Source organism: Bombina bombina, chromosome 9 (genome assembly GCF_027579735.1).
Source record: "Bombina bombina isolate aBomBom1 chromosome 9, aBomBom1.pri, whole genome shotgun sequence".
NCBI lineage: Eukaryota > Metazoa > Chordata > Amphibia > Anura > Bombinatoridae > Bombina > Bombina bombina.
This window is the reverse complement of record NC_069507.1, coordinates 128,443,617-128,460,460: the sequence shown is the minus strand read 5'-3', so window position 1 is coordinate 128,460,460 and position 16,844 is coordinate 128,443,617.

Below are 16,844 nucleotides of genomic sequence, written 5' to 3'. Positions count from 1 at the left end.
TCAAGGTCAATGACTTCCTTTTCTATTGCGCTCCAATAAATTAGAACTGTTATCTGAATTAGTTAAGATGCTTAAAGGGACACTGAACCCAAATTTTTTCTTTTGTGATTCAGATAGAGCATGAAATTTTAAGCAACTTTCTAATATACTCCTATTATCAAATTTTCTTCATTCTCTTGGAATCTTTATTTGAAATGCAAGAATGTAAGTTTAGATGCTGGCCCAACACATTCGAAGAGCTGCCATCCAAATTGGTTAAGATGCCTGAATTGAATCACGGAAGCCATGGTTTTCATGCACTCAGGTTGAGTAAACGGGTTGAGTTAAATTTTATATATATATATGAAGCAATTTTTCTTTCTTTTTTTTAATATAATTTTTTTGTGGGGCTTTTCACTGCCTATATGAAGCAAATTTGCGTGCTGGCAAAAAGGGGTTTAGCACAGCTCTTTGAACGCGTCTGAAGTAGGTTGCTAATTACAGGTTGAAAGTAAACGTGTTCGCTCAATGGCAGTTGAATTACAGTGGGACAGGATAGCGCGACTTTAGAGCTCTTGTTAACTGTTACACTTGACTAAAAAGTTGCACAAAACACATCAAAATTATATCTAAACGTACAGTTACAATCATAATATCACTATCTAATAAAAATTATTAAAAAATTGCATAAAAATGTTATAAGAAATCAAAGATATGAAGACTGCGAAGGGCTTTAACATAGAGATACATACATGTCTAAATATGTATATATATATATGTATATATGTGTGTACATATTATGTATTTATATGTGTATACAGTATATGTATTTACAGACATTTATACATATATAAACATATTAATATATATGTATACATATGCAAAACAGAATGAGAAGCAGTCTGCCAGGAACGAACAGCAGCATCAATAGCTTGTTCTATGGCCCGGTTGCCACCTGGAAGTAGCTTCTTTCTGCCCAATTGTGCTTTTCACAGAGGAAAACTTTCCTGTAGTATATCAGTCTGATCCCGCCAATATGGTCAGTCCAGCCCCGAAATACCAGGCAATTCTCCTCTGAACAAGGAACATGACAACCCCAGACGATCATTTCGGCCTCCTTTGGGCCCCGTCAGTGAGGTGCAGCCATCTCCCTCTAAGCACATTGGGCAAGGAGTCCACGTCTGGTTTCCCCCATCACCCTTAGGGAGACTATCCCCAGGGTCATATTTACATATGCAAAACAGAATGAGAAGCAGTCTGCCAGGAACGAACAGCAGCATCAATAGCTTGTTCTATGGCCCGGTTGCCATCTGGAAGTAGCTTCTTTCTGCCCAATTGTGCTTTTCACAGAGGAAAACTTTCCTGTAGTATATCAGTCTGATCCCGCCAATATGGTCAGTCCAGCCCCGAAATACCAGGCAATTCTCCTCTGAACAAGGAACATGACAACCCCAGACGATCGTTTCGGCCTCCTTTGGGCCTCGTCAGTGAGGTGCAGCCATCTCCCTCTAAGCACATTGGGCAAGGAGTCCACGTCTGGTTTCCCCCATCACCCTTAGGGAGACTATCCCCAGGGTCATATTTACATATGCAAAACAGAATGAGAAGCAGTCTGCCAGGAACGAACAGCAGCATCAATAGCTTGTTCTATGGCCCGGTTGCCACCTGGAAGTAGCTTATTTCTGCCCAATTGTGCTTTTCACAGAGGAAAACTTTCCTGTAGTATATCAGTCTGATCCCGCCAATATGGTCAGTCCAGCCCCGAAATACCAGTCAATTCTCCTCTGAACAAGGAACATGACAACCCCAGACGATCGTTTCGGCCTCCTTTGGGCCCCGTCAGTGAGGTGCAGCCATCTCCCTCTAAGCACATTGGGCAAGGAGTCCACGTCTGGTTTCCCCCATCACCCTTAGGGAGACTATCCCCAGGGTCATATTTACATATGCAAAACAGAATGAGAAGCAGTCTGCCAGGAACGAACAGCAGCATCAATAGCTTGTTCTATGGCCCGGTTGCCATCTGGAAGTAGCTTCTTTCTGCCCAATTGTGCTTTTCACAGAGGAAAACTTTCCTGTAGTATATCAGTCTGATCCCGCCAATATGGTCAGTCCAGCCCCGAAATACCAGGCAATTCTCCTCTGAACAAGGAACATGACAACCCCAGACGATCGTTTCGGCCTCCTTTGGGCCTCGTCAGTGAGGTGCAGCCATCTCCCTCTAAGCACATTGGGCAAGGAGTCCACGTCTGGTTTCCCCCATCACCCTTAGGGAGACTATCCCCAGGGTCATATTTACATATGCAAAACAGAATGAGAAGCAGTCTGCCAGGAACGAACAGCAGCATCAATAGCTTGTTCTATGGCCCGGTTGCCACCTGGAAGTAGCTTCTTTCTGCCCAATTGTGCTTTTCACAGAGGAAAACTTTCCTGTAGTATATCAGTCTGATCCTGCCAATATGGTCAGTCCAGCCCCGAAATACCAGGCAATTCTCCTCTGAACAAGGAACATGACAACCCCAGACGATCGTTTCGGCCTCCTTTGGGCCTCGTCAGTGAGGTGCAGCCATCTCCCTCTAAGCACATTGGGCAAGGAGTCCACGTCTGGTTTCCCCCATCACCCTTAGGGAGACTATCCCCAGGGTCATATTTACATATGCAAAACAAAATGAGAAGCAGTCTGCCAGGAACGAACAGCAGCATCAATAGCTTGTTCTATGGCCCGGTTGCCACCTGGAAGTAGCTTCTTTCTGCCCAATTGTGCTTTTCACAGAGGAAAACTTTCCTGTAGTATATCAGTCTGATCCCGCCAATATGATCAGTCCAGCCTCGAAATACCAGGCAATTCTCCTCTGAACAAGGAACATGACAACCCCAGACGATCGTTTCGGCCTCCTTTGGGCCTCGTCAGTGAGGTGCAGCCATCTCCCTCTAAGCATATTGGGCAAGGAGTCCACGTCTGGTTTCCCCCATCACCCTTAGGGAGACTATCCTCAGGGTCATATTTACATATGCAAAATAGAATGAGAAGCAGTCTGCCAGGAACGAACAGCAGCATCAATAGCTTGTTCTATGGCCCGGTTGCCACCTGGAAGTAGCTTCTTTCTGGCTGCACCTCACTGACGAGGCCCATAGGAGGCCGAAACGATCGTCTGGGGTTGTCATGTTCCTTGTTCAGAGGAGAATTGCCTGGTATTTCGGGGCTGGACTGACCTTACTTGGAGGGATCAGACTGATATACTTCAGGAAAGTTTTCTTCTGTGAAAAGCACACTGGTCTAAAAGAGGCTGCTTCCGGGTGGTAAATCGCCATAGAACAAGCCACTGAGCTGTTGTTCGTTCCTGGTAGAGCGATTCTCTCTTCGTATGCAATATATGTATATATACAGGAAAAGGCAAGGTGTCCGTACACGGACACTGGTGTCCGTGACTAACCCTTGCAGTGTCCGCCACAACCTTAGTGTATCTTTTCTTTCTGATTAAATAATAGGAAAAAAAATGTAGTGTGAATAAAGTTAGTGGCTTGTCAACAGACTGCTAGCGATATTGGGTGATAAGTTATGGAATAAATAAAGCCTGAGTGAAATATTGGATGTGTATCTGCATCTGTATAATAACACCCAGCTCTATACAAAGACACAGTAGTGACACTGGCACATGCGTATAGCCAGACAAGGGCTGGTTATTGGGTCAGTGGTATCTGCATCAGTATAATAACACCCAGCACTATATAATGACACAGTAGTGACACTAGCACATGGATATCGCCAGAGGAGGGCTGGTTATACAATCAGTGGTATCTGCATCAGTATAATAACACCCAGCACTATATAATGACACAGTAGTGACACTAGCACATGGATATCGCCAGAGGAGGGCTGATTATAGGATCAGTGGTATCTGCATCAGTATAATAACACCAAGCACTATAAAATAATGTTTTTAATTTCAAATGTACCTTGGTGTCCTTCACTAAGGTCTGTACTTGGGAAAATGATCGCCACAGCCTTTGTCTGTGCCTATCCCTGATACATATATATATCTACAATTTTGGAATCAACCTTCTGAGAATAGATCACCTGAATAAGGAATAGGTTAGAAGAAGTCCTAACAACTGCCATAATCTTCTTGAAAAAAATAATCTTGACCTTTATGATGACCAAAATATATTCTGACTTTCTGATGTCTTTAGGGCTGTCCAAATAATAGTGCAGGCATTGAAGAACAACCAACATATACAGTGGTTTTCCATCTACGACTAGTGAACAAAAACTAGGGCAGTAATTTCTTCTATAAAGATAAGACGAGTCCACGGATTCATCCTTTACTTGTGGGATATTATCCTTCCCTACAGGAAGTGGCAAAGAGCACCACAGCAGAGCTGTCTATATAGCTCCTCCCTTAGCTCCACCCCCCAGTCATTCTCTTTGCCTACTCTAAGTACTAGGAAGGGTAAAGTGAAAGAGGTGATAAAATATTAGTTTTTAATTTCTTCAAGCAAGAGTTTGTCATTTTAAATGGTACCGGTTTGTACTATTTACTCTCAGGCAGCAGATGGATGAAGACTGCTGCCTGGAGGATGATGATCTTAGCATTTGTAACTAAGGTCCATTGCTGTTCCCACAGAGGCTGAGGAGTACAGGAAACTTCAGTGTGAGGAACGGTTTCATGCTATGCAGCAATGAGGTATGTTTTCATATTTTTTCTGGAGAGACTGTGTATTTCAGAAAGGCTGACATTATACCCAGGAGGGTAAGGGTAAGCAGTAATCCTAGAGCTAAAAGAAGGGCATTACTTAGCTTGCATATGGGGCCAATTACATATATGGTTGACACTGAATGGCAAATGTTTGTGAGCAAACGTTTTTTTGGATGGGAGTGCTTTAACGTTTTTGTGGGCAATAAACGTTTTGGGCAACTTTATTAGGGCACACATGGCTAAACTGTCGGGTCTTAGAACCCACATGGCTAGTTATAACCGCTCTGGTGCAGTTCTTTAAGGCTGAGGACACATCGAGTGAGATGGGCGGGGCCTATTTTCGCACCTCAGATACGGAGTTAGTTTTGTCAGCAAGCAGCAAGCTCTAACTCCTGAGGGCCCTGGTGTATGTTTTGGGCCAGATCAAAGCTTTTACCCCACACTTTCGATCCCTGAGGGCAGGTAGGGCCACAGCAGGGCTGTGGCAAGGTGCTGAGGTTTTTTTTCCGGATCTGGGCCTATTTTCGATCCGGTTTGGAAATTAAGGGGTTAATTGTTAAAAAAATTTATGGTGCAATCTTAACTACCTATAGTGTGTCTACATACAAAATTTTGAAAAATTTGGTGCATGTTTAGGCTGTTTTGCAGAATGTGTATGCTTTTTTTCTCTTAAAGGCGCAGTACCGTTTTTTAAGATTGTTATTTTTTTCACTAAATAAACTTTTTTCATGCTTGTTTGTAGTCATTACTAGCCTGTTCAACATGTCTGACATTGAGGAAAGTCAATGTTCAATATGTTTAGAAGCCATTGTGCAACCTCCACTTAGAATGTGTCCCTCATGCACTGAAAGGTCAATAAATTGTAAAGAACATATTTTAGCTACTAAAAGTATGTCGCAGGATGATTCTCAGTCAGAAGAGAATCAGGTTATGCCATCTAATTCTCCCCAAGTGTCACAACCGTTAACGCCCGCACAAGCGACGCCAAGTACTTCTAGTGCGTCTAATTCTTTCACCCTGCAAGATATGGCCGCAGTTATGAATACTACCCTGCAGAGGAAGCGCAGCAGGTCTGGTGTGAGAACAAACGCTGAGCCCTCTGACGCTTTATTAGCCATATCCAATGTACCCTCACAATGTTCTGAAGTGAGGGATTTGCTGGCTGAGGGAGCGATTTCTGACTTAGGAAATATGTTCCCTCAGACAGATTCAGATATGATGGCTTTTAAATTTAAACTAGAACACCTCCGCTTATTGCTCAGGGAGGTTTTAGCGACTCTGGATGATTGTGACCCTATTGTAGTTCCAGAGAAATTGTGTAAAATGGACAAATTCCTAGAGGTTCCTGCCTACACTGATGTTTTTCCGGTCCCTAAGAGGATTTCGGAAATTGTTACTAAGGAGTGGGATAGATCAGGTATTCCGTTCGCTCCCCCTCCTACTTTTAAGAAAATGTTTCCCATATCAGACGCCGTGCGGGACTTGTGGCAGACGGTCCCTAAGGTGGAGGGAGCTATTTCTACCCTGGCTAAGCGTACAACTATACCTATTGAGGACAGTTGTACTTTCAAAGATCCTATGGATAAAAAATTAGAGGGTCTCCTGAAGAAAATATTTGTTCATCAAGGTTTTCTTCTCCAACCTATAGCGTGCATTGTTCCAGTAACTACTGCAGCGTCCTTTTGGTTCGAGGCTCTGGAAGAGGCTCTTCAGGTTGAGACTCCATTAGAGGATATTCTGGATAGAATTAGGGCTCTCAAGCTAGCTAATTCTTTCATTACAGATGCCGCTTTTCAATTGGCTAAATTAGCGGCGAAGAATTCAGGTTTTGCCATTTTAGTGCGTAGAGCGTTATGGCTTAAGTCCTGGTCTGCTGATGTGTCATCAAAAGCTAAGCTTTTAGCCATCCCTTTCAAGGGTAAGACCCTATTCGGGCCTGAACTGAAAGAGATCATTTCAGACATCACTGGAGGGAAAGGCCATGCCCTTCCTCAGGATAAGACGAATAAGATGAGGACCAAACAAAATAATTTTTGTTCCTTTCGAAACTTCAAAGGTGGTCCCTCTTCCTCTTCCCCTGCCGCAAAGCAAGAGGGGAATCTTGCTCAATCTAAGTCAGTCTGGAGACCTAACCAGACTTGGAACAAGGGTAAACAGGCCAAGAAGCCCGCTGCTGCCACCAAGACAGCATGAAGGGGTAGCCCCCGATCCGGGACCTGATCTAGTAGGGGGTAGACTTTCTCTCTTCGCTCAGGCTTGGGAAAGAGACGTTCAGGACTCCTGGGCTTTAGAAATAGTAACCCAGGGGTATCTTCTAGATTTCAAAGATTCTCCCCCAAGGGGGAGATTCCATCTTTCTCAATTGTCTGTAAACCAGACAAAAAGAGAGGCGTTCTTACGCTGTGTAGAAGACCTATATTCCATGGGAGTGATCTGCCCAGTTCCGGAAACAGAACAGGGGCAAGGGTTCTACTCCAATCTGTTTGTGGTTCCCAAAAAAGAGGGAACTTTCAGACCAATTTTGGATCTCAAGATCCTAAACAAATTCCTCAGAGTCTTATCCTTCAAGATGGAGACCATTCGGACTATTTTGCCAATGATCCAGGAGGGTCAATATATGACCACCGTGGTCTTAAAGGATGCGTATCTACACATTCCTATCCACAAATATCATCTCCAGTTCCTCAGGTTCGCCTTTCTGGACAAGCATTACCAGTTTGTGGCTCTTCCCTTCGGCTTGGCCACGGCTCCCAGAATCTTCACAAAGGTGCTAGGGTCCCTTCTGGCGGTTCTAAGGCCGCGGGGCATAGCTGTGGTGCCTTATCTGGACGATATCTTAATCCAGGCGTTAACTTAACAACTAGCCAAGTCTCACATGGACATCGTGTTGGCTTTTCTAAGATCTCACGGGTGGAAGGTGAACGTAAAAAAGAGTTCACTTATCCCTCTCACAAGAGTTCCATTCCTGGGAACTCTGATAGATTCGGTGGACATGAAAATTTTTCTGACGGAGGTCAGGAAATCAAAGATTTTATCCATCTGCCGAGCTCTTCATTCCATTCCTCGGCCGTCAGTGGCTCAGTGTATGGAGGTAATCGGTTTAATGGTAGCGGCAATGGACATAGTTCCGTTTGCCCGCTTGCATCTCAGACCACTGCAACTTTGCATGCTCAAACAGTGGAATGGGGATTATGCAGATTTATCTCCTCAGATAAATCTGGAACAAGGGACCAGAAACTCTCTTCTTTGGTGGTTGTCACAGGATCATCTGTCTAAGGGAATGTGTTTCCGCAGGCCAGCGTGGGTCATAGTGATGACGGACGCCAGCATATTGGACTGGGGTGCAGTCTGTAATTCCCTGAAAGCACAGGGTTTGTGGACTCAGGAGGAGGCTCTCCTCCCGATAAATATTCTAGAACTGAGAGCGATATTCAACGCGCTTCAGGCGTGGCCTCAGCTGGCGTCGGCCAGATTCATAAGATTTCAGTCGGACAATATCTGTAGCATATATCAATCATTAGGGGGGGAACAAAGAGTTCTCTAGCGATGATAGAGGTTACCAAAATAATTCGATGGGCAGAGACTCACTCTTGCCATCTATCAGCAATCTATATCCCAGGAGTGGAGAACTGGGAAGCGGATTTTCTAAGTCGCCAGACTTTTCATCCGGGGGAGTGGGAACTCCATCCGGAGTTGTTTGCACAATTGATTCAGCAATGGGGAACACCAGAATTGGATCTGATGGCGTCTCGTCAGAATGACAAACTTCCTCGTTATGGGTCTGGATCCTCAGGCAGTACTGATAGATGCTCTGGCAGTACCCTGGTCGTTCAACCTGGCTTATGTGTTTCCACCATTTCCTCTCCTTCCTCATTTGATTGCCAGAATCAAACAGGAGAGAGCTTCAGTGATTTTGATAGCACCTGCGTGGCCACGCAGGACTTGGTATGCAGACCTGGTGAACATGTCATCTCTTCCACCATGGACTCTGCCACTGAGACAGAACCTTCTGATTCAAGGTCCGTTCCAGCATCCAAATCTAGTTTCTCTGCGACTGACTGCTTGGAGATTGAACGCTTGATCTTATCCAAGCGGGGGTTCTCTGAGTTGGTCATAGATACCTTGATTCAGGCTCGAAAAGCCTGTCACCAGGAAAATTTATCATAAGATATGGCGTAAATATCTTTATTGGTGCGAATCCAAAGGCTACTCATGGAATAAGATCAGGATTCCTAGGATTTTGTCCTTTCTCCAAGAAGGATTGGAGAAGGGGCTATCAGCTAGTTCCTTAAAGGGACATATATCTGCTTTATCAATTCTACTGCACAAACGTCTGGCAGATGTTCCAGACGTTCAGTCGTTCTGTCAGGCTTTAGTTAGACTCAAGCCTGTGTTTAAACCTGTTGCTCCGCCATGGCGTTTGAATTTAGTTCTTAAAGTTCTTCAAGGGGTTCCGTTTGAACCTATGCATTCCATAGATATTAAGCTTCTATCTTGGAAAGTTCTGTTTTTAGTTGCTATCTCTTCGGCTCGAAGAGTTTCTGAACTATCTGCATTGCAATGCGACTCGCCTTATCTTGTTTTCTATGCTGATAAGGTGGTTCTGCGTACCAAGCCTGGATTCCTTCCTAAGGTTGATTCTAATAAGAATATTAATCAGGAAATTGTTGTTCCTTCTCTGTGTCCTAATCCTTCCTCTAAGACGGAGTGTCTATTGCACAACTTGGACATGTTCGTGCTTTAATGTTTTACTTGCAAGCGACCAAAGATTTTCGTCAAACATCTTCTTTGTTTGTTGTCTATTCTGGAAAACGTAGAGGTCAAAAAGCTACGGCTACCTCTCTTGCCTTTTGGCTAAAAAGCATCATCCGTTTGGCATACGAGACTGCTGGACAGCAGCCTCCTGAAAGAATTACAGCTCACTCTACTAGAGCGGTGGCTTCCACATGGGCTTTTAAAAATTATGCTTCTGTTGAACAGATTTGTAAGGCTGCGACTTGGTCTTCGCTTCATACCTTTTCCAAATTTTACAAATTTGATACCTTTGCTTCTTCGGAGGCTGTTTTTGGGAGAAAAGTTCTTCAAGCAGTGGTGCCTTCTGTTTAACCATCTGTCTTGTCCCTCCCGTTCATCCATGTCCTGTAGCTTTGGTATAGTATCCCACAAGTAAAGGATGAATCCATGGACTTGTCTTACCTTTATAGAAGAAAACTAAATTTATGCTTACCTGATAAATTGATTTCTTCTATGGTAAGACGAGTCCACGGCCCGCCCTGTCATATTAAGACAGATTATATATTTTTTTATTTAAACTCAGTCACCTCTGCACTTTGTAGTTTCTCCTTTTTCTTCCTGTACCTTCGGTCGAATGACTGGGCGGTGGAGCTAGGGGAGGAGCTATATAGACAGCTCTGCTGTGGTGCTCTTTGCCACTTCCTGTAGGGAAGGATAATATCCCACAAGTAAAGGATGAATTTGAGGACTCGTCTTACCATAGAAGAAATCAATTTATCAGGTAAGCATAAATTTAGTTTTTAAATATGTATTAATACAAAGTGATTTTTTTTTTAATTAAGCACAGAGTTTTTACCAAAAGTCATGACAGATTTTTGTTTATCAAAGGATATTAATCCTTTGATAAACGAAAATCTGTCATGACTTTTGGTAAAAACTCTGTGCTTAATTTAAAAAAAAATATATCAATTTGTATTGATACATATTTAAAATTCTATAGGGCACAACTGGCCACAATCATTTGAGATAATTGTCACATGTTCCACCCTTAAGGCACTGCATCAGAGTTATCTGTATGAAACACAAGAAAAGGTTCATCCACTGATTATGCTTTTTGCTTGGAGACAAGTCTTGCAGAAATTATTTCAACCAAAAACCATAAAGAGACCAACTAAAGAGACTCAAATAATTGTTTCATAAGGACATTAAGAACCAAGGGCAGATTATTTCAAGTCATCCTGCAATTGGCTGGATATGTGACAAGGTTTACTAATCTAAGCCCATCTGATTCCAGATATTGCAGAAACCTGCACCTTACATGTGGCTGAGGAGAAAACTTGCTGAAGTCACATAGATTAAAGTATTTTGTAGGTAAATTATGCTGAAAATGTTAAAAACAAAGTTGAAAATGTGTACAAAATTGTGATGAGAGCAGGAAGTTATGTCACTAGTTTGGGGGTGGGGCTTAGGTCCGGTAGTCTGTGTCGTAGTTAGTTAGTGAAATCAACCTGACTAGATGTATGTTTCGATGCTCTGTAATAAAATAGAGTTGTACCATCATTGCTGTGTCCTGCATATGTCCTGCATCTCATGACATGGTGTCAGAAGTTCTTGCCTGCGCTTCTGTTCCTGATTGATGACGATGTCAAAGTTTACCCCACCTGAGCCTTTTGACTTCTCTCAGCCTGCAGCTTGGCCCACATGGCGTCAGCAGTTTCAGCGCTTCAGGATTGCTTCCAAGCTGGACAAGGAGAGTGGTGAAGTACAAGTTAATTCTCTTTTATACTCTATGGGGAAAGATGTGGAGCCAGTGCTTTTACTTTCCAAGAAGGGGAAGAATTTAACTTTGATATAGTTATGGATAAACTCAGTGCCCACTTTGTGCCCAAAAGAAATGTGATTCATGAGAGAGCTTGTTTTCACAAACGTAATCAGCGTGTGGGAGAATCTGTGGAGTCATTTGTGCGCAGCCTGTATGAACTAGCTGAATTCTGTGAGTTTGGTGTTGCTAAAGAAGAGCAAATCAGAGACAGAATAGTTATTGGAATTGCAGATGCTGAAGTCTCACTGAAGCTGCAGTTAGAGCCTGATTTAACATTAGATGGGGCTATCAGGATGGCCCGCCAGAGTGAACTGGTGAAAAAGCAAAGTGCTGATCTGAGGTCTGAGAGTATTGTGGATGAAGTGCAACAGTCCAGGAAAACTGCTAGTGAAAGGCACAGTGTGAGCGGTAGATCTAAAATAATGGATAGACCTAGAAGTGGATGGGCGCAGCATGCCCGATGCACACGGTGCTACCGTGCCCATGATCAGAGTGTTATATGCCCGGCCAGAGATAAAAGATGCAGAAAATGTAACAGAATGGGCCATTTTGAAGTGGTGTGTAAAACTGAATACATTAAGGAGATGCAGGTGGACAGTGACCAGGAGGGTCAGGAAGTGTCTTTTGTGGGGTCTGTTGTGGAGCGGCCAAGGAATATTGGAAGGTTACTTTTACTGTAATGGGAGCCAAAGTTGATTTTAAGATTGACACAGGAGCAGATATCACTGTAATGTCTCTTGCTGCATTTATGAAACTGCCTCGACAGCCCCAGCTGGCGAAGGTTACTACAAATGTCCATAGTCCTGGTGACCGCATTGATTGTGCGGGGAAATTTCTTGCCAGCTGTGAGTACAAGCAAAGGAAATTCACCATGTGGGTGCATGTGATTCGAGGTCAGTGTGTTAGCAATTTATTGAGCAGAAAAGCAGCCTGTGACTTGGGCCTAGTAGCCAGAGTGAATGAGATATCTGAAGATATGCTTGGTGAATTGGGCCTACTGAATTGCAAGCCAGTCCGTATAGCACTTAAAAGTGACACAGTCCCATACAGTATTTCTGCTCCCCGTAGAATTCCGTTCCCGCTCATGCCTCAAGTGGAGAAGGAGCTTATGCGCATGAAGTCTATGGGGGTTATTGTAGAGGTTGTTGAAGCAACTGACTGGTGTGCCCCCATTGTTCCTGTTGCAAAGAAAAATGGAAAGGTGCGCATCTGTGTGGACCTGAAAAGGTTGAATGAGGCAGTGAAGAGAGAGAGAGACATAGCTCCAAAGTTGGCTGGGGCAAAGTTCTTTTCCACATTGGATGCTTCTAGCGGCTTTTGGCAGATCCCCCTAGATCCAAAGTGCCGCAAACTGACTACCTTTATTACACCGGTAGGTCGGTTTTGCTTCTGCAGACTCCCCTTCGGGATATCCTCTGCTCCAGAAATTTTTCAAAGGGAAATTAGTTCCATTGTCATGGACGACATTCTAGTGTATGGGTCTACAGTGGAGGAGCATGATCAGCGTTTGAGTTGTGTGCTGCAGGCTATCAAAGAGTCTGGGCTGAAGTTAAATAAAGAAAAATGCCATTTTAGGAAAACTGAATTATGTTACTTTGGGCATATCATCAATGGGGATGGCATCAAACCAGACCCCGAGACAATTTGTGCTATTGAACAGATGAAAAGTCCTTCTGATGTACATGAGCTGAGACAAATATTGGGCCTTGTAAATTATGTGGGCAAGTTTCTTCCAGATTTATCCACAGTTCTACACCCTATCACAGAGTTGCTAAAGAAAGATGTTGCCTGGGTCTGGGGACCTTCACAAGAAAAATCTTTTATGCAGGCCAAGTCCCTGCTGGGGTCTGCCCCAGTGCTGGGGTTCTACAACCCTTCCAAAAAGACTGTGGTTAGTGCTGATGCAAGCAGTTATGGGTTGGGGGCTGCTCTCCTGCAGTTAAATGAAAATAAACTACAGCCCATCGCCTACTGTTCCCGCACACTGACGGCTGCTGAGTCAAAATACTCTCAAATTGAGAAAGAGTGCCTGGCTGCAGTTTGGGTCTGTGAGCGCTTTCAGCGTTATCTAGTGGGTTTAGAGAAATTTAGTCTGGAGACTGACCATAAACCGCTAGTCCCTCTAATCAACTGTTATGATATCGACAAAACACCCTGAAGATGCCAGAGACTTTTAATGAGACTACTCAGGTTCAATGTTCAGGCAGTGCATGTGCCGGAGAAACAACTGGTTGTGGCAGATACACTATCCAGGCTCCCGCTGGCTGCTGCTGAAGAATCGTCAACCGAATCCGATGTGAAAGTGTATGTTGATTCATTTCTGGCCTCAAAGTCCATTTCTTCAAGGAAACTGGAAGAAATAAAGAAAGAGACATATTTGGACACAGATCTGCAAGAGGTTATTAAGTACATAAAAGAAGGCTGGCTCGAGAGCCGGGCAGCCTGGATGTCTTTAGGTTCTTACCAGCCAGAGAGGTCGCAGCTCACGGAGCTGGAGGGGTTGGTGCTGTTCCAAGACCGCATCGTTATTCCTGTCAGCATGAGGAAGGAGATGTTAAACAGGATTCACGATGGCCATTTAGGCATTACTAAGTGCAGAGAAAGGCAGCTACAGCTGTGTGGTGGCCTGGGATCAGCTCCGACATTGCAAATCACGTGTCTCAATGTGCCTTTTGCCGGGAACGCCGGCCTACTCAGAGAAGGGAGCCCTTGATTTCTACTCCGCTGCCTGCAGGGCCGTGGCAGAAAATAGCTGCTGATTTGTGTGAACTGCACGGGAAAAAGTTCCTTGTTGTGATCGACTACTATTCCAGGTATTTGGAAATTGCACCTTTGAATGATATCACAAGTCAAGCCGTTATCATTCGTTTGAAGAGCTTGTTCGCCTGGTGGGGCATTCCAATGGAGCTGGTGAGTGATAATGGCATGCAGTTCGCTTCTACAGAGTTCAGTGCTTTCAGCAGGGAATATGACTTTGTACATTCCACGTCAAGTCCACATTACCCGCAGGCCAACGGAATGGCTGAAAGGGCAGTTCAAACTACAAAGTTAATTTAAAGCAATCTGAGCCGTACCTAGCCCTCTTGTCCTATAGGGCGACGCCCATTCAAGCCACCGGGTTTAGCCCGGCACAGCTGATGCTAGGACGCCAGATTTGCACCACTTTACCCTCAGTGGGTGTCTTCAAGCCGACTGGCTCTGTTCCTCGGGACAAAGTCCTTAGGAGGGATGAAGAGGCCAAAAAGGGCTATTGTTTCTTCTACGACAGGAGACATTCTGTCAGGCCCTTACAGGAACTAAATGCGGGGCAAAGTGTCAGAATTAAACTGGATGATGAGAAGAAATGGAAGACGCCTGCTACGGTAATTGGACGCTCTCCAGAACCAAGGTCTTATGTAGTCCTTACTGATGGAGGGACGGTTACACGCCGTAACCGAAAACATCTTCAGCCTGTACCTGAGAGTTTGGAACTGGATGCCTCAGTACCACCGCCGGTGGGATCCCCTGTTCTAAAAGGGGTGCCTTCCCCTCAGCAAGATCACAGTGGGGATATGTCTTTGCCTCCAGCGGACTCTTATTCACCTTCTTCTGTATCGGAGGATAGTTCATGCAAAGTTACATCAAGGGGAAGAGTGGTGAAACTTCCGGCCCGATATCAGGACTGACTTTAGCTAGAACAGTGACCGGAAGTATGGGCAGAATAATCCCATGGTCACTGTGGACTAGGGTAGTCCACCCCGATGTCCAAGTCAGGATGTAATTAATGTTGTTTATTTTTCTGTAACCAATTTGCTATATACTGTTCAAAAATGATGTTGTATGCTCTTTGTATACCCTGTTATTTGTTATATTTAAATGTATGCTTCGCCCTTTGAAAAGGGGGAAGATGTGATGAGAGCAGGAAGTGATGTCACTAGTTTGGGGGCGGGGCTTAGGTCCAGTAGTCTGTGTCATAGTTAGTTAGTGAAATCAACCTGAATAGATGTATGTTTCCATGCTCTGTAATAAAATAGAGTTGTACCATCATTGCTGTGTCCTGCATATGTCCTGCATCTCATGACAAAAATGATATCACAAATCTTGGAAGTAGAGTGCTTTCTAGTCTGTAGAAACAATAACTTATTGGAGATTAAATGTTTAATTGGAGATGCCTATTCAAAAATCAGGTCGTTAGGTAAAGAACCCACTGAAAAGTTTGGGTTTGAGAAACCAAGGAAGTTAAATAGCAGGCTGTTTCTGAATCAGAAACCAAGGCCTCCTTGTCTAATAGGGGGAAAATATGTCCCTTTTTACTCCTGATCCTGCTGAGCAAGTGAGGAAAAGCATATATCAGACCAAAGTCCCATATTTAAGAGAACACATCTATCTCCATACATAATGATGATGCAAAACAGTAGAGGAATTGTGCCATCATGTCTACTTTTGGAAAGCTCCATTTCCTGGTTACTGTCAGAAGTACCGAGGACTGGCAGATATTTAGAGAGAGAGTTGTGGGTTGGACTGAGGGCTTTTTTAGGTGCGGTTAGCATTTATAAGGAAATATGACAGTGATGAGAGTTGATTAGTTAGGGCAAGGGTTAATGAAGCAGAGAGGGAGGGAAGAAATGGTGTTGAGTTGACAGGTTGTCAGATGAGAAGAAGATAGGAGTGTGAAGACCTCTTCCTCTATTAGAGGAGTGTCCTACTAATACAAGTGGTAGGTAGAAAAGGTGGCTTTGAGGGGTGCCCGTTTATTATGTGATAATCTGGGCTGTAAGTATGGTAACGGGTGGAGGTGCAGAAAGATGAAGGAGCGAGTTAAAGGTTGAAAACATCTATTGTGTCAACTCCTTCATTCAACAACAGATGGCTGAAATTTAGAGTAGTTTTGTCAGGTTAAGGGTAGAGTTATATGACCTGAGTATGGTTGTTATTGTGTGTGTGATGCATGGCCAGCTGTGGAGGGTGCAGCTTTTTAAATTGTTGTTTTTAGTGCCGAATTGTATTGCAAAGCCACAAATTCTGAGCGAGTGAGGGAGGAAATGTTGGAGAGTAGAGGACTCAGGAATAAAAGTCTGGAATATCTTAAGTAATTTAAGTTCATGTAAGATAGTAGTTTTTTCGGGCTGACAAGGATGCTGTAATTAGAGAGAAGTTAATAGAAAATGATCAGAGAGGGAAAAGGAGAAGTTAAAAATTTGGAGATAGCACAGAGATCAGGGAAGACCAGATCAACCAGTGTTGCTTTACAGTGGGTGGAGATATGGTCCACTGTGACCTGTGAGAGACCAAAAGAGTTGGTAAGATAGAAAAATGTAGAGGCTGCAGGTGTGTTAACATTCAAAAAAAAAAAAAATGGCAGCTTACTGAGAAATAATAAATTATGAAGCATTAAGAAAATACTGTAAAAGTCAAGGTAGGCAAAATAAATGTGGTAGCGCTTGTATTACAAGTTTGCTCCTGCACTAACCAGACGCCAAAAGTTAGAATATCGCGACCACGTTCACATATTCCCCCATGGACTTCAATGGTGAAAAAAAAACCTAACATCCTACTTGCTCGCAAACATGATCACATTCTCTCAAGTGCGCTAACCCGACATGAAAATATTAATATTTCACATTCTAATGTTCTTC